This window comes from Schistocerca nitens, chromosome 2, assembly GCF_023898315.1.
Source record: "Schistocerca nitens isolate TAMUIC-IGC-003100 chromosome 2, iqSchNite1.1, whole genome shotgun sequence".
Lineage (NCBI taxonomy): Eukaryota > Metazoa > Arthropoda > Insecta > Orthoptera > Acrididae > Schistocerca > Schistocerca nitens.
The window spans coordinates 260,521,074-260,539,603 of NC_064615.1; the positions used below are offsets into that span (position 1 = coordinate 260,521,074).

At 43.4% G+C, this 18,530-nt stretch overlaps 1 protein-coding gene across 1 annotated transcript in view; it reads left to right on the forward strand.

Moving 5' to 3' along the window:
• Window positions 1-11,010: 11,010 nt before the first annotated feature.
• LOC126234347 (vesicular glutamate transporter 2.1-like) overlaps window positions 11,011-18,530 on the forward strand; it is a 165,970-nt gene continuing 158,450 nt past the window's right edge. The window contains exon 1 of the mRNA XM_049943032.1: window positions 11,011-11,132. The gene's annotated coding sequence lies outside the window, so the exon portion shown is untranslated. The remainder of the gene's footprint in view (window positions 11,133-18,530) is intronic.

An 18,530-nucleotide genomic window follows, 5' to 3' on the forward strand; every position in this document is an offset into this window, starting at 1 on the left:
AATTTCCTCAACAGTGTTTCTCAAAAGGAATGTCGCCTTCCCTCCCAGGGATTCCCACTTAAGTTCCCCAAGCATCTCTGTAACACATGTTGTTCGAAAGTACCGGTAACAGACCTAGCAGCCCGCCTTTGAATTGCTTCGATGTCTTCCTTCGGTCAGATATAGTACAGATTCCAAACACTCGAGCAGTACTCAAGGATAGGTCGCACCAGCGTCCTATATGCAGTCTCCTTTACAGGTGAACCACTCTTTCCTAAAATTCTCCCAATAAACCGAAGTCGACCATTCGCCTTCCCTACCAAAGTTCTCACAAGCCCGTTCCACTTCATATCGCTTTGCGACATTATGCCGAGACATTTAAACGACTTGACTGTGTCAAGCAGGACACTAGTAATACTGTATCCGAACATTACATGTTGCTCTTCCTACTTCATCCGCATTAACTTTGAAAAGGAACTAAAAAATGTTGTAATTTAATCTCAAAGATACAAGAAGAAAATTTGTTCGACTGTCATACCAGAGGAATACCCTAAAAAAACTTTTTTATCATTGAGAGACAAAGGACTAATTTCGAGATTCTTTATTACTTCTGATGTGCTGGCGTAAAGACGTACTGTACAGTTTCATGTCTATGTGTGTGTTAAATGAAGGCGTTAAATGATGAAAAATGTGTTTTATAATTTCTGTCAAGATCAAACCTAAATCCTATACCAATGGAGTACAAATTATTCTGTTAATTCGAGAAGGCGAATTTTAGATGGAGGCGACGATCTTTACGATGGCTCTGCTCAACAATAGAGGTACGTGATTGTGCTCACTACTTTCCTTTGGTGGCCGCTAAGATTAATTTCGATGTGTTTTTGCCGAGACATTCAGAACCTGCAATCTTCCTTTTCGTATAAAAATAGGAGTCCGATTGATAAAAGAAATATTCTTAAATTTAAATAATTGGAATTCTTTTACCCAGGCCACGGGGAATGATAGAAAGTACGTGCCTCTACCATGATTGTATGTTCGCAATCTCCGAGTGTGTTACGACGTAATTATTTTACACAAAAAAATTAAGATAGATCTTTCTCATCAGATCGCATCCACTCGTACGCGAATGTACGTACCCTCTGAATGTGTTTAGTCAGTCATGCGCATTGTTCTAAAGTTTTCCTGTTAATATTCTGTGGATTGCACCTCCGCAATTAATTTCTGTTTATGCCGCAAATCGCACTTCACGCGAAGTATTTATTACGCAAGTTTCAGGCTCCATTTAATGTCAAAAAATTCCGAAGTACGGCTGACTAAGCAAACCGCTACAATAATTTCATATCTCTACAACTACAATAACAAAAAAACAATAACAAAGAAAAACAAAAAACAATAACAGAGAGGGTACGTTACAACTTACATTTTGCCACATATAGGGCTAGCTGCCATTTATCACATCAACTGGAAATTTTGTGTAAGTCGCCTTGTATCTTCCTACAGTCAAACTTCGACACCTTACCGTACACTACGGCATCATCAACAAATAACAGCACATTGCTGTCCACCCTGTCCTGGAAATCATTTATGTATATAGACAACAATTGCGGTCCTTTCACACTTCCCTGGGACACTCCTGACGAAACCCTTGTCTCTGATGAACACTCGCCGTCGAGGAAAACATACTGTGTTCTATTACTTAAGAAGTCTCATATCTGTGAACTTATTCCATATGCTCGTACCTTCGTCAACAGCCTGCAGTGGGGCACAGCGTCGGAAATCTAAATATATGGAATCTGTCTGTTGCCCTTCATCCATAGATCTCAGTATATCGTGAGAGAAAAGGGCAAGCTGAGTTTTGCACTAGTGATGCTTTCTATAACCATTCCGATACATGGATATAAGCTTCTCACTCTGAATAAAGCTTATGATATTCGAACTGCGAATATGTTCAAGGATTTGGAACAAAACGAAGTTACTGATATTGGTCTTTAATTCTGTGGGTCCATTGTTTTATTCTTCTTATATGCTGGAGTCATTTACGCTTTTTTCCAGTCGCTTGGGACTTTGTGCGTGGCGAGAGATTCACGATAAATGCAAGCTACGCAAGGGACCAATACCGTAGAGTGTGTTGTGTTGTGGTCTTCAGTCCAGAGACTGGTTTGATGCAGCCCTCCATGCTACTCCATCCTGCGCAGGCTTCTTCATCTCCGAATAACTACTGCAACCTACATCCTTCTGATCCGCTTAGTGTATTCATCTATTGTCCTCCCTCTACGATTTTTACCCTCCACGCTTCCTTCCAATACTAAATTGGTGATCCCTTGATGCCTCAGAACATATCTTACCAACCGATCCCTTTTTCTAGTCAAGCTGTGTCACAAATTTCCCTTCTCCTCAGTTCTGTTCAGTACCTCCACATTAGTTACGTGATCTACCCATCTTCGTCCATGTTTCACTTCCACACATGTTTGTTTCACTTCCAATCTTCACCATTTTTCTGTAGCACCACATTTCGAAAGCTTCTATCCTCTTCTCGTCTGAACTAGTTACCGTTCATGTTTCACTTGCATACATGGCTACACTCCATACAAATACTTTCAGAAAAGACTCCCTGACACTTAAATCAATACTCGATTTTAACAAATTTCTCTTCTTCAAAAACGCTTTCCTTGCCATTGTCAATCTACATTTTATATCCTCTCTACTTCGACCATCATTAGATATTTTGCTCCCCATATAGCAAAAGTCATCTACTACTTTAAGTGTCTCATTTCCTAATCTAATTCACTCAGCATCACCTGATTTAATTAGACTACATTCCATTATCCTCGTTTTGCTTTTGTTGATGTTCATCTTATATTATTCTTTCAAGACACTGCCCATTCCGTCCAACTGCTCTTCCAGGTACTTTTCTGTTTCTGACAGAACTACACTGTCATCGGCGAACCTCAAAGTTTCTATTTCTTCTCCATGGATTTTAATTCCTACTCCAAATTTTTCTTTTGTTTCCTTCACTGCTTGCTCAGTATACGGATTGAATAACATCAGGGATAGGCTACAACCCTCCCTCACTCTCTTCCCAACCACTGCTTCCCTTTCATGCCCCTCGACTCTTATAACTGCCATCTGCTTTCTGTGCAAATTGTAAATAGCCTTTTGCTTCCTGTATTTGATCCCTGCCACCTTCAGAATTTGCAAGAGAGTGTTCCAATCAACATTGTTAAAAGCCTTCTTTAAGTCTACAAATGCTAGAAACGTAGGTTTGCCTTTCGTTAATCTATCTTCTAAGATAAGTCGTGGGATCAGTATTGCCTCACGTGTTCCCACATTTCTACGGAATCCAAACTGATTTTCCCCGAGGTCGGCATCTACCAGTTTTTCCATTTGTCTGTAAAGAATTCGTGTTAGTATTTTGCAGCCATGACTTATTAAACTGATAGTTTGGTAATTTTCACATCTTTCAACACCTTCTTTCTTTGGAATGATTATATTCTTCTTGAAGTTTGAGGGTATTCCGCCTGTCTCATACATCTTGCTAATCAGATGGTAGAGTTTTGTCATGGTTAGCTCTCCCAACGCTATCAGTAGCTTTAATGGAATGTTGTCTACTCCTGGGGCCTTGTTTCGACTTAGGTCTTTCAGTGCCCTGTCATATTCTTCATGCAGTGTCATATCTCCCATTTCATCTTCATCTACGTCCTGTTCCATTTCCGTAATATTAACCTCAAGTACATCGCCCTTGTATAGCCTCTCCATATACTCCTTCCACCTTACTGCTTTCCCTTCTTAGCTTAGAATCAGCTTTCCATCTGAGCTCTTGATATTCCTACAGGTAGTTCTCTTTTCTCCAAAAGTCTCTTTAATTTTTCTGTAGGCTGTATCTATCTTACCCCTAGTGATATACGGCTGTACATCCTTACATTTATCCTTTAGCCATCCCTGTTAAGCCATTTTGCACTTCCTGTCGATCTCATATTTGAGACGTTTGTATTCCTTTTTGCTTACTTCATTTACTGCACTTTTATATTTTCTCCTTTCATTAGTTAAGTTCAATATCTCTTCTGTTACCCAAGGATTTCTACTAGCCCTCGTCTTTTTACCTACTTGATCCTCTGCTGCCTTTACAATTTCATCTCTCAAAGCTACACATTCTTCTTCTACTGTATTTCTTTCCCTCTTTCTTGTCAATCGTTCCCTAATGCTCTCTCTGAAACTCTCTACAACCTCTGGTTCTTTCATTTTATCCAGATCCCATCTCCTTAAATTCCCAACTTTTCGCAGTTTTTTCAGTTTTAATCTACAGTTAATAACCAATAAATTGTGGTCAGAGTACCCATCTGCCCCTGGAAATGTCACAATTTAAACCTGGTTCCCAAATCTCTGTCTTACCATGATACAATCTACCTGAAATCTTCCAGTGTCTCCAGGGCTCTTCCACGTATACAACCTTGTTTCGTGATTCTTAAACTAAGCGTTAGCTATGATTAAGTTATGCTCTGTGCAAAATTCTACCATTCGGCTTCCTCATACCCAGTCCATATTCGCCAACAAATTTTCCTACTCTTCCTTTTCCTGCTATCGAATTCCAGTCCCCCATGACTATTAAGTTTTTGTCTCCCTTCACTATCTGAATAATTTCTTTTATCTCATCATACATTTCTTCAATCTCTTCGTCGTCTGCGGAGCTAGTCTGCATACAAACTTGTACCAATGTGGTACGCGTGGTCTTCGTGTTTATCCTGGCTACAATAATGCGTTCACTACACTGTTGGTAGTAGCTTATCCACACTCTTATTTTTTTATTCATTATTAAACCTACTCCTGCATTACCCCATTTGATTTTGTGTTTATAACCCTGTATTCACCTGACTAGAAGTCTTGTTCCTACTGCCACCGAACTTCACTAATTCCTACTATATCTAACGTTAACCCATCCATTCCCCTTTTTAAATTTTCTATCCTACCTGCCCGATTAAGGGATCTGACATTCCACGCTCTGATCCATAGAACGCCAGTTTTCTTTCTCTTGATAACGAAGTCTTTCTGAGTAGCCCCCGCCCGGAGATCCGAATGGAGGATTATTTTACCTCCGGAATGTTTTACCCAAGAGAACGCCATCATCATTTAACCGTACAGTATAGCTGCATGCCCTCGGGAAAAATTACGGCTGTAGTTTCCCCTTGCATTCAGCCGTTCGCAGTACCAGCACAGCAAGGCCGCTTTGGTTAATATTACAAGGCCAAATCAGTCAATCATCCAGACTGTTGTCCCTGCAACTACTGAAAAGGCTGCTGGTCCTCTTCTGGGACCACACGTTTGTCTGGCCTCTCAACAGATACCCCTCCGTTGTGGTTGCACCAACAGTACGGCTATCTGTATCGCTGAGACACGCAAGCCTCCCCACCAGCGGCTAGGTCCATGGTTCATGGTAAGGGGGGTGGGGGGTAGTATACTCATCGTAAAATCGAACTGCTTGGTCCATGGTTCATGGCAGTGATGGGGGGGGGGGGGGGGGGGGGATTGTATACTCATCGTAAAATCGAACTGGGATTCCATCCGAACCTGGTGATTTATTTGCTTTCAAATCTTTCAGCTGTTTTTGTATGCCAGGGATGATTTTTACTATGTCGTCCATATAGGAGTCCGTCCGATGGTCAAATGACGGTATGTTTGTATGATTCTCCTGTGTGAACGATTTCTTGATCGCGAAAGTTAAAACTTCGGGTTTTGTTTTGCTATCTTTAACTGCCACACCAGACTGGTCAACAACGGACTGAATGGAAGCTTACTTTGAAATCAAATAAATCACCAGCTTCGGATGGATCCCAGTTCGATTTTACTAAGAGTACTCTATAGCATTGGCGTCTTGCCCGCTTAACGATTTTACTTAAGACCAGAATTTTCCCGGATTCTCTGCCAGATCTTTTGCTAATGTCCACACGATGCGTTTCTTCGTGTGCACAGAAATAAAATCGTGTGCACAAAAATTAGTGGTAAGAACGCACGCACGCATGGGCTTTTTCGTGTGTACATGTTGCCTCATTGCGCAAGTAGGCTGCTATGGATCGTCGTCTTTGCTCCATAGCTTGCACTGTGTTTATAGGAATGGGTAAAACAGTATCCAAATTAGAGGAGCGAGAAATACAAATTGACGACTTTGTGTTGTTTACAGATTTCAGGTCATAGTTAGATGTTAGATTTTCTTCTTGGGAAACTGCAGGGATGAGGCTGACATAAACATTTCGGTGACTAGTAACTGGCGACTTACATCCCAGTTTGAACTATTTAATTCGCATTCCAGAACAAAATATTTCAGTGATAAATACTTACTTTACTTTTTCGTGTCCGGAAACTATAATTTGTTTGCCCAGTATTCGGCAATGTCCAATGCTTCTTTTTTAGCCAGCCATAGATCGTCGAGGGTGCATCTGTGGGGGCAGGCAGGGCATTGTAGAAGATGTTCCATGTCCTGTCGAGTGCCGCAGTCGCATTTGTCGTCATTTTCGTCCAACAAACCCCATTTGATCAGATTAGATTTCACAGGAGCCACCCCAGTTCTAATGCGGTTAAGCATTCTCCAGGTTTTCCAATCACCAGAAACGCTGCTTGGTGGGTCCTCTCTTAGTGGATAGTAGATGGGGGGCTCATCTAAGGCGCAACTTAGGAAACGGCGTCCGGATTTGAGCCTGCTGGGGCCACACTCTAGGCCAAATATTGAGCGACGGGCATCAAAGGTTTGTTTTAGCTTCTCGGTATGTTCATGGGCTTTCCTACGTGAGTCAGGGTTTGTAAAACCTGCGGCGCTGTGAAGATTTTCTATGGGGGTTGGTTTCATGCAGCCCGTCACTATCCTGCATGTTTCATTCAAGCTAATATCTACCTTTTCTGCGTGGGCGGATCTGCAGCATACCGGGCAGGCGTAGTCGGCAGTTGAGAAGCACAAAGCTTGCGCTGAAGTTCTGACCACGGTAGGTTTGGCACCGCATTTGCTATTGGACAGCTTTCTTATTAGGGAATTTCGTGCTTCTACTTTTTTGCGTGTTTTTTCGCAATTATATTTGTATGTCAATGTTCTGTCCAGCACGATGCCAAGGTAGGTGGGAGTATCTGTGTGTTCTAGTAATGTCCCACCCCAGGTAACATTGAGCCTGTACTTTGCCTGACTCGAGTTCAGATGGAATGCACTCACTTGAGTTTTGGAGGGGTTGGGTTTTTGAGAATTCTTTTTGCAGTAGGTTGACATTGTAGAAAGGGCGGTTTCTAGTTTCTCCTCGATGGCTTCAAACCTGTTGCCTTGAACTGTTATTGCCAGGTCGTCTGCATATACAAAGGTTTTGGTTTTGTCTGGAGTTGGTTGGTCATTTGTATATATGTTGAATAGGATTGGCGCCAACACGCTACCTTGGGCGAGCCCGTTTTTCTCATTCCGCCATCGACTCTTTTTCCCCTCAAGCATGACGAAGAACTGTCTATTTTGGAGCACGGATTCGATTATCTTGACTAGGTGGTAGTCTTTCAGGGTCTCGTAGGTTTTATGCAGTAGTGTCCGGTGATCTACTGTATTATAGGCGGAACTTAGGTCGACTACTGCCAGCCCGGTGATTAGTTTATTCTCAAACCCATCCTCGATATGTTCCGTCAATGCCAGAATTTGACTGATACAGGACTATCCAGGTCTAAAACCTGCTTGGTGTGGAATTATCTTCGAGTCAACGATCTTCTCTATTCTGTTGAGGATCAATCTTTCATAGAGCTTAAACAGGTGGCAGAGAAGGGTTATGGGTCGATAGCTCTTCGGAGACTCTGGGTCCTTCCCGGGTTTAAGGAGAGCCCCACTTTTGACTTCCTCCGCAGTTTCGGGATTTGAAAGGTTTCACGGCACACGTTAAAAAGTCCAAGTATCCAGTCCCTGGCGCCAAGGCCGAAGTTTTTAATCTGTTCCACGCAAATATCATCAAACACAGCGGCTTTCCCATTCTTCATGGTACTTATGCCACTGTTCAACTCTCTCATGGTAAATGGTTTCTAGAAGTTTGTGTTTTCCGTTGGCAGTAGGCGTGTGATTTTAGTTTTCTGACGTTTGGAGTTGAACTTGCCGTTTAGAAGGAGTTGGTTGGCCACCTGGTTTGGAGTTACGTTGGCCGGGGCCTTGCTTTGTCTTGGGTAAGCATCCAGTTTCTTAATCAGGTTCCAGGCTATTTTGCTACTGTGGGACATATCCATTCATTCTATGGTTGCTATCCACTTCTTCTCGCGTGCCTCGCTGTGGACTGTCATTAAAGCTGTGCCGCAGGTGATGGTTTCGTCGCTGAATGGGTCTTCCGCGAACAATACTTGATACTTCTCCAGGATGTCCTTTGAGGCATTTGAGAGCCCTGGGATATAGTGTTGTCTGCAGCCCCTAGGAATATAGCGTCTAGATACCTTTCGCAAAGTCTCAACAAAGATAAGATAATTATTTGATGTTGGAGTCAGACTGGCTAATTCCTCATCCAGCGCTTGGGAATATTCTGACCACCTAGCCTTTTTAAAGTTGAATCTCCTACGGAAAGGTATTTTGGTTGTTGAGTAGACTCGGATTCCAATAGGCCGATGTTGTATCTTTGGGATTGCATCATATACTCTTTTGCAGCAGGTGTCGTAGATGCTCCGGCTGACGAAGCAAATATCGGGATTGTAACCTCGCTTCCAAATTGTGCTGTTGAAGGAGCAGGGGAGCTTGGGATCGTGGAGAAGTGAGAGGTTATTTGCCGGCCGAAGTGGCCGTGCGGTTAAAGGCGCTGCAGTCTGGAACCGCAAGACCGCTACGGTCGCAGGTTCGAATCCTGCCTCGGGCATGGATGTTTGTGATGTCCTTAGGTTAGTTAGGTTTAACTAGTTCTAAGTTCTAGGGGACTAATGACCCCAGCAGTTGAGTCCCATAGTGCTCAGAGCCATTTGAACCATTTTTTTGAGAGGTTATTTGCGTCAGCCCATTGTTCTAGCAGCTGACCATTGGCGTCTGTCTCGTCGTAGCCCCAGGTGGTGCTGTGGCTGTTAAAGTCGCCCACAACGAAGTGTGTCCTTTGGTTGTTGAAGCTTTCTGGCGTTGAAATGTGTAAGTTCTGGCCGGGGGTTTATATAGGGAGCATATTGTAAATGATCCACTCTCTATGGCTAGCACTTTAATGTTGTTGGTGGTTGTCTTACTCGTGGAAGAGAGCAGCACCTCGGGTCTGGTAAATATTGCGCTCCCTTACCTTCTGTGAGGTGCTTCTACTGCCAAGCGCATTCCTTTGATATTGGGTCTGTTTGCTGTTTCATCTCTATGCGTTTCCTGCAGGCACAGTACGTCCCACTTTTCTGATTGGCATAGTTGCGATATTACATCCTCTTTATTCTTGGTGATTCCCTTGACGTTCAGGCTGACGATCGTCAGGGTTGGCCCTGAAGAGGACCTGTCTTTCTTTTTGGCTTTTGATTGCATTGGTTTCCGGTGGTGGAAGTGATAAATAAATGACGTGTGACGAGGGCCTCCCGTCGGGTAGAACCGTTCCCCTGGTGCAAGTCTTTCGATTTGACGCCACTTCGGCGACTTGCGTGTCTATGGGGATGAAATGGTGGTGATTAGGACAACACAACACCCGAACTCGGGCACTTAGGATTAACATTCTGTCGCGCTGACCACTCAGCTACTGGGGCGGACATTTTAGTGATTATTCTAAGATAGAAATACTTACGTGAGGTTCTTGGCTGTTATGTGAAGGGTAATATACCTTCAATGAGTCATTTGTATTTTATTTTATTATACATTTATGTAAGCAAATTAAATCATGAAACATTACAAATGTAGATTAACTTCGCAGATTTGGTAAATCCGGGCAGTCATCCAGAATCAACAAGGACGAAGGTCGTTTTTTCCAGTTTTGTATTTTTTGCATCATCAATGACCTTCATTTCAATTTCTAGTGGTATATTGAGAAACTACACACAAGTTACTCCATCATTTCTTTTGTTCTGATGTATGGCTCCTCAGTTGTTGTTTTATTAAGGCGCCATAGCATGAATATTCGTCCATTTTTCATACACACGTTCCATAAATTTGTGGGCATCATCTTCTCTGTTTTCCTATTTCGAGACTTCCGTTGTTTTATTTTTTGCAGTAAAATGATCGGAGACATTTTATGTAATACTTGACGGTCAGGGTATCACACCTCAAATTTTTGTTCAAACAGTCTTTAGAAGTGGCATTCTGTATGACTTCTGTTTGTAATCATCTATAAATTTCAGAGTGCTTTGTTGACAGTCAATACATTATTGTAGATGTATCGCCTTACAGCGTAACCTCGGCACGGTACACAACGAGACACACATGGGCCTCAGCTTCTTGTCTGCTAAACAGTTCTAAGGTGTCATGTCGCAGTTCGCGCGGCTCCCCCCGTCGGAGGTTCGAGTTCTCCCTCGGGCATGGGCGGGTGCGTTGTCCTTAGCATAAGTTAGTTTAAGTTAGATTAAGTATGCGTACGCCTAGGGACCGATGATCTCAGCAGTTTGGTCCCATAGTCCTTACCACAAATTTTCTGCTAAAAGGGTCAAGAGATTCGCAGTGGATCCGCGAAGCAATGCACTTTTATGCACAGCCCCTATTTCGATGAAATTACACATGCACAAATGCGTATGGGTAGTTGCGACATTGGTAAACGTATGCACAAAGCTGAACAGAATAAAGGCGTCGTGTGGACGCACTTTTGAATGCACTACAACCCCTACATGCCGCCCCCGTAGGGATCGTAAGGGTAAGATTAATTACCGGGCATACAGATGCATTTAAACATTCTTATCGGACTCCATGGAACGGTAACAAACCGCATTGAATAGGACCCTGTGCCATTCACTCAAAGTGAATTGTATAAGTAAACGTAGTTGGTAGTTGTAGATGGGCACGCTGGAGTTGATACTGGCATCGAGGACTTAACGTGCATGTCGGTGGCGGGCCATTCGTGGAAAGCGGCGGCTCCAGCCAGCAGCGTGCGCAGACCGAGGTGCGCAGTGGCTACTCCGACCGCGAGCCAAACAGTAGCCCGCCGACCGCTACGTGGAGGCAGCGCGCATGCCGCCAGACCTCGTCCGGTGACGACTTTCCACCTGTCGCCGCCGCAACGCGCTCGCTGCAGGTCAGTGCCGAATGCCAGAGGCCACCCACTCTCGTGAAACCTCAGTGCACCGAGTGCTCTGTATAAACTACAAAACTCTTCCTTCCAGGCCTGCGTTACGAGTCTTTGATGAAATTGTTGTCGTTTCGCGGTAAATCAATACATGTCGACAGTATATTAAAAGAAGTAAAAAAATGGCAGAAGATGTGAGGGGGAAAAGTTCCCCATTAAATTTCCATGTTATATTTCCATCAGAAGAAACTGCCCGGATGCATCTTGCATAACTACGCCGGCAGACTCTTTATCGGATTAGCCTTCACCGAATGGATATTTTCACAAGGTCGCGTGTGTTTTATAAACTTCAGTGAAGTCTGGATGGCCTATTTGGAACATTGTAAGAGTTGCATGTTTTTTACAACTACTTTCATGTTCTGTTACAAATGTCTGAGAAAAGTATGGCATGTTAAAAACTCAGCTAAAGGCTTTCTGAAGAACGGAAACTTGATGACGAAAGAGCTGGAGACGAATTTTCAACGTCCGTAACATTTGTATAACGTTTAAACGCAGAACTCTAAGTACTGCACGCTGTAGCAAAACCTTGGTTTACAAGGCCAAATGAACCCGTCTTACTTGTGTAACTGCTCCTAATGCCGTTATTACAGAGACGTGGAACAAGCACTACTTGTGATACAAGAGGTTGTGGCCTAATGACTCAGGTCAGAAGCATCTAAGACAGAGTCTTTCGTTAGAACGCGCAAATAATCATTCTCATTTTTCCAACCACAGCAGGCTGATAGTATGTACGAATACAGAGCGTAATAACAAAACAAAAGTCCTCTTAATCAAAGACTCTGATGCCTCCTCTTTTTGTTATAGTAGTTTTAAAATATATTTTCATCCTTGATTGAAATTTACAGTGAGAGGTACACTTTAACGGACCTTAGACATAGCTGCTTTGCAAGTTCACCACCATCGTGCAAGAAAAATTGATTTATCAAACTTAAGTGGACCTCACAGACAGGTTGTAATTAACAAAACTAATCCATTTTCTGAATATAATCATACTAAAATAGGCGCGAAAGGTCTGCAACATAATCTGCAAGTCTGTTTGATAAATCTCATTGTTTTGAACTTAATACGCCGTAGATCCCACGAACGAAAACACGTGCCCAGTGATTGGAAGAAAGCACAGGTCATACCTGTTTACACGAAGAGTAGCAGTGATCCACAAAACCACCGCTCAATATTGTTGACATCCATTTGCCGTAGAATCTTCTAAGATTCTATTCGAGCTCAAACATAATGAAGTATCTCGGACAGTATCACCTCACTGCCACTCAATATGGAATCCTAAAACACGGGTCATGTGGAACTCAGTTCACACTTTCCTCACGTGGCATTACGAAACCCACGGATCAAGGCAGTCAGTTCTTAGACTTCCAAAACTCGTTTCTCTCATTCTGCGCTTATAAGCGAAAATGCGCTCATATGGGGTATCAAGTAAAATTGTGGGTGGACTGAGAATTTCGTGGCAGGAAGGATGTAGCAAACTATGTTGGATGCAACAAATTATCGACAGATGTAGAAGTAACTTCAGGTGTGCCACAGGATAGTGTGATGCGACCTATCCCGCACATGTGATGTATGAATGAGTTAATCACCTTGCACATAATATTGACAGTAACGTCAGACTTTCCGCAGATTATGCTCTTATATGTGAAGAAGTACTGTCTAGAAACGGTTGTACAAATATTCAGTCATATCTTCATAAGATTTCAAAGTAGTATAAAGATTGGCAACTTGTTTAAATGTTCAGAAGTGAAAACTTATATACTTTACAAAGGAAAACAGGTAGTACCCTAGGTCTACAATATCAACGAGTGAAATCTGGAATCTGTCGACTCATACAAATACCTGGGTATAGTGGTTGGTGGTGATACGAAATGCAGTGATCACATAGACCCACTCGTAGGTAAACCAGACTGTAGGCTTCCGTTCGTTGGTAGGATACTAGTGAAATACAGTGTGTCTATAAAGGAGATCGCTTATACACTGAAGAGCCAAAGAAACTGGTACACCCGCCTAATATCGTGTACGGCCCCCACGAGTACGCAGAAGTTCCGCAGCACGACGTGGCGTGGACTCGACTAATGTCTGAAGTAGTGCTGGAGGGACTGACAGCATGAATCCTGCAGTGCTGTCCATAAAGCCGTAAGAGAACGACGGGATGGAGATCTCTTCTGAACAGCATGTTGCAAGGCATCCCAGATATGCTCAATAATATTCATCTCTGGAGAGTATGGTGGCCAGCGGAAGCGTTTAAACACAGAAGAGTGTTCCTGGAGCCACTCTGTGGCAATTCAGGACGTGTATGGTGTCGCGTTGTCCTGCTGGAATTGCCCAAGTCCGTCGGAATGCACAATGGACATGAAGGGATGCAGGTGATCAGACAGGATGCTTACGTACTTGTCACCTGTCATAATCGTATGTAGACGTATCAGGTGTCCTGTATCACTCCGACTGCACACGCCCCACACCAGCTTGAACAGTCCCCTGCTGACATGCAGGGTCCACGGACTTATGAGGTTGTCTCCATACCCTTACACGTCCATCCGCTCGGTACAATCTGAGACGAGGATCGTCCGACCAGGCAACATGTTTCCAGTCATCGTCAGTCCAATGTCGGCGTTCACGGGCCTAGGCGAGGCGTAGAGTTTGCGTAGTGCTGTCATCAAGGGTACACGAGTGGGCCTTCGGCTCCGAAAGCCCATATCGATGATGTTTCGTTGAATGGTTCGTTCGCTGACACTTGAAGGCCCAGCATTAAAATCTGCAGCAATTTGCGGAACGGTTGCACTTCAGTCACATTGAACGATTCTTTTCAGTCGTCGTTGGTCCCGTTCTTGCAGGATCTTTTTCCGGCCGCAGCGATGTCGGAGATTTGATGTTTTACCGGCTTCCTGATATTCACGGTACATTTGTGAAATGATCGTACGGAAAAATCTCCAAAATGGCTCTGAGCGGTATGGGACTTAACATCTGAGGTCATCAGTTCCCTAGAACTTAGAACTACTTAAACCTAACTAACCTAAGGACATCACACACATCCATGCCCAAGGCAGGATTCGAACCTACGATCGTAGAGGTCACGCGATTCCAAACTGAAGCGCCTAGAACCGCTCGGTCACATCAGCCGGCCTGAAAATCTCCACTTCATCACTCCCTCGCAGATGCTGTGTCCCAAAGCTCGTGCAGCGACTATAATACCACATTCAAACTCACTTAAATCTTGATAACCTGCCATTGTAGCGGCAGTAATCGGTGTAACAACTGTGCTTGCCGGCCGGGGTGGCCGAGCGGTTCTAGGCGCTACAGTCTGGAACCACGCGACCGCTACGGTCGCAGGTTCGAATCCTGCGACGGGGCATGGATGTGTGTGATGTCCTTAGGTTAGTTATGTGTAAGTAGATCTAAGTTCTAGGGGACTCTCGACCTCAGAAGTTAAGTCCCACAGTGCTCAGAGCCATTTGAACCAACTGCGCCAGACACTTGTCTCAAATAGGTGTTGACGACCGCAGCGCCGTATTGTCTCTTTACATATCTATGTATTTGAATTCGCCTGCCTATAACAGTTTCTTTTGCGCTTAAGTGTAAACACACGTACGAGTCGTCCTAGAATACTGTTCAGGCGTGTGGGATCTGTACCAAATAAGACAAAGATTCGTATAATACAGCCAACCGGTTGCAAACAAGATTTTACTTTAAACTGGTTTCGACATCGACTATGGGTGTATTCATCAAAAAACCCAAACAATTACATGTAGTAAAAGTTGAACTGATTTACGAGCAAAAAGCTCTCGTCATATAAAATACGAGTGCTATTCAGAAAGTAGGGAACGTTTTGGCATTAAAAAAAACTAAGTACAAGAAATACATTTTATTATACACATCTGAAAGAGTGAATGACATACTACATTTCCACATAGTCACCAAACACACTGAGGCACTTATCATAGCGGTGGACAAGCTTTGAAAGACCGTCGTAAAATTCTGCCGCCTGAGACTTCAGCCAGTGAGTCACGCCCGCCTGGAGTTCCGCGTCGTCATCAAAGCGCTGCGTTGCAAGCCAGTTCTTCATCTTGGGAAACAAGTGAAAGTCGCCTGGTGCAAGATCGGGGCTGTAGGGCGGATGAGGGAAAATTTTCCATTTGAAAGAATTAAGGAGGTCTTTAGTGCAGTTTGCCGTGTGAGGCCGGGCATTCTCGTGCAAAAGGGGGACCTTGTGTGCCCCCACTCCATGGACTGTAATTTTGTCTCGTAATTGACGTGTTTCACCCAAGTATTGTCACAGGTTACGATTCGATCCATTAATGAATCACCATGTTTGTGATAGGCCTCCATAAATGTCAACGTTGCCCCCATTCGCTGTTCTTTATGGTGCTCTGTAAGCATTTTGGGCACCCATCGTGCACAAAATTTGTGGAAGCCTAGCTTTTGAGTGACAATTTCAAACAACAAAGCCCGTGAAACTTGTGGAAAAGAAAGCGAAAGCTACGTTATGTGAAGCGACGGTTTTCACGAATCGTTTCATCAACTTTCGCGACAAGATCGTCAGTCACAATGCTCAGGCGTCCACTCTTCATCATAAACGTTGGTTCGGCCATTTTTAAACCGAATGCATCATTTCCGGACGGAACATTCAGTCATTACGTCGTTTCCGTACACTTCGCACAGCTCACGATAAATTTTTATAGGTTTTAGGTTTTTTGCCAACAAAAACCGTATCACAGACCGCACCTCATAACTGGAGGTATTTTCGATTGCAGTGCACATTTCAATTTCGAATATCGAAAACACCAGACGCGAAGAGACGCTCCCGCTGTCACGGATGGATGCCGAATGAGCTGCCGAACACGCACATACCAAAATATACGCGAACGGCGCGCGCCTAGCGGCGTCAGACGGAAACGTTCCCTACTTTCTGAATAGCCCTCGTACTTCAGGAGAAGATAATATTTGAACCACATAAAAATTACAGATGTTGTAAATGACAAAGTTGGTAGTTGTCTGTAAAATTATAGCTACATGACGTAGCACACAATACGCCGCTAAGGACTGTAAAAGGAAACAGGCCCTGGAGGTAGCATCACGCACAAGCAGAGAATATTGAGCGTATACTAAGAAAAGCAGCACGAATAGTCCCATGTTTGTTTGATCCATGAAGGAGCGTCACGCAGATGGTGAAAGAATGGAACTGGCAGAAGCTAGAAGATAGACACAAACTATCCCATGAAGGTCTTAAGTTTTAAGATCGAACTGTAAGCGTTGAATCTAAGAATATGCTAGAACCCCCTACGTATCTTTGCCGTAAGTAGCGCGAAGACAAGATTACGAGGGTTGTTTTTTAAGTAAGGGCCGTTCGCGCATATAGTCCCGTAGTTCGCGCGGACGCCGCAACAAGCCACCGCGCCACTTTCCGGCATCCTTCCCGTTCACACTGATGCAAGTTGCAGCTCTGTAGCTGACGTGTACGCATCGCTGTGCTACTTTATAATGCTTACGATTATTGAATCGCACGCACGCCGCGTGTGAGATACGGTCAGTGATACGGTTTTTGATCGCGAGAAGCCTATCAGCTGCAGAAATTCATCGTCAGTTAACAGAAGTTTATGGCTTGAATGCAATGAGTGAAGGTAAAGTGCGTCAATGGGTTAGAGAGTTTAAAAATGGCCGTCAAAACGTCCATGACGAAGAACGCTCAGGCCGGCCCTCTGTGATCACTGATGATTTGGTGGCTGCAGTCGAAACAAAGATTCGTGAGGACAGAAGATTCACAATTTCCACTCTTTCTTTGGAATTTCCACAAGTTTCAAGATCGGTTTTGTACAAAATTGTGTCTGAAAATCTAAACTTTAAGAAACTGTGTTGTCAGTGGGTACCCAGACTCCTCACAGAGGACCACAAAGGGAAGAGATTTGCCACTTCATTGGACTTTTTGATTCATTACGAGGAAGAAGGGGAGAACATGTTGAGTCAAATTGTCACTGGAGATGAAACATTGGTATCCCATATCACTCCCGAAAGCAAGCGACAATCGATGGAATGGCGACACACAACCTCACCCGTGAAGGTCAAAGCCAAACAGACGCTGTCAAAGCGCAAGATTATGGCAACTGTGTTCTGGGACAGGCGCGGTGTTTTGCTAGTGGACTTTATGCCACGAGGAACGACAATCAACTCAGATGCCTACTGTGCAACTTTAAAGAAGCTCCACAGAGCAATTCAAAACAAAAGGCGCGGCATGCTGACAAAAGGAGTTTTGCTCCTGTACGATAACGCTAGGCCTCACACCTCTCAAAAGACTCGGGATTTCATTGATTCTTTTGGCTGGGAAGTTTTGGACCATGCACCATACAGCCCCGACCTTACTCCTAGCGATTTTCACCTTTTCCGGTACCTGAAACACCCTCTTGGCGAGCAGCGCTTCAATGACGACGATGAAGTGAAAGCGGCTGTGAACTCCTGGCTGTTGGAGCAGGCGGCCGAATTCTTTGAAGAGGGAATTAAAAACTTAGTTGTACGGTATGACAAGTGCTTAAATAAACAAGGCAACTATGTAGAAAAATAGGTAAAAGTGTGTAGAATCAGAAAATAAAAGTTTTTTTACAAAAGTATTTGTATCTTTTTTTAAAAATAAAATCGGCCCTTACTTAAAAAACAACCCTCGTAGATTGTTTATAGCGTGAGCGGAAGTGTTTAAGCAATCATTCTTCCCGCACTCCTTGTGTGACTGGAACGGGAAATGTTCTAATAACTGGTACAATAGGAAGTACCCTGTGACATGCACTTCACACTGGTTTTTAGCGTATAGATGTAGATTTCAATCTGGTAAGTACTGGAAATGAGCTTCCTTGGGGCTTGAAAGTTATATACATTGACATAAAATAATAAATGTCAGGAAAAGGAAACGTAGCAAAATGATAATTGTTATAGCAGTAACTTAAATTTAATGAAATCTAATCTAAATCTAATCTAATCTAAACTAAGTACGTATAAATAAAAATCAATTGCCATTAGTTGAAATATCATCACATGAGGAAGGCTCGACCGATTTTTGTTGTTGTTGTGTTCGTAATTATCAGGACAAAACTTGTGTGAAAGAATATTTTTGTAAGATCCACCGAAAAAGCCGGAATTTCGAATGGTATTTATGTATGAAAATTCAATGAAAAGAATGTGACGGTCGGTTCGACAGTTCGGTTTTTACATGTTTTCACAGCAAAAAAAGTGACGTTCAGTTTGACACTCTGCTGTCGCATGTTTTCACAACAACAACAAATTGCACATTGAATATTGATGTTTTGCGAAACAGAATACAATTGAAAGCGATATTTCAGTGTTTTATTGGTGATGATCGTA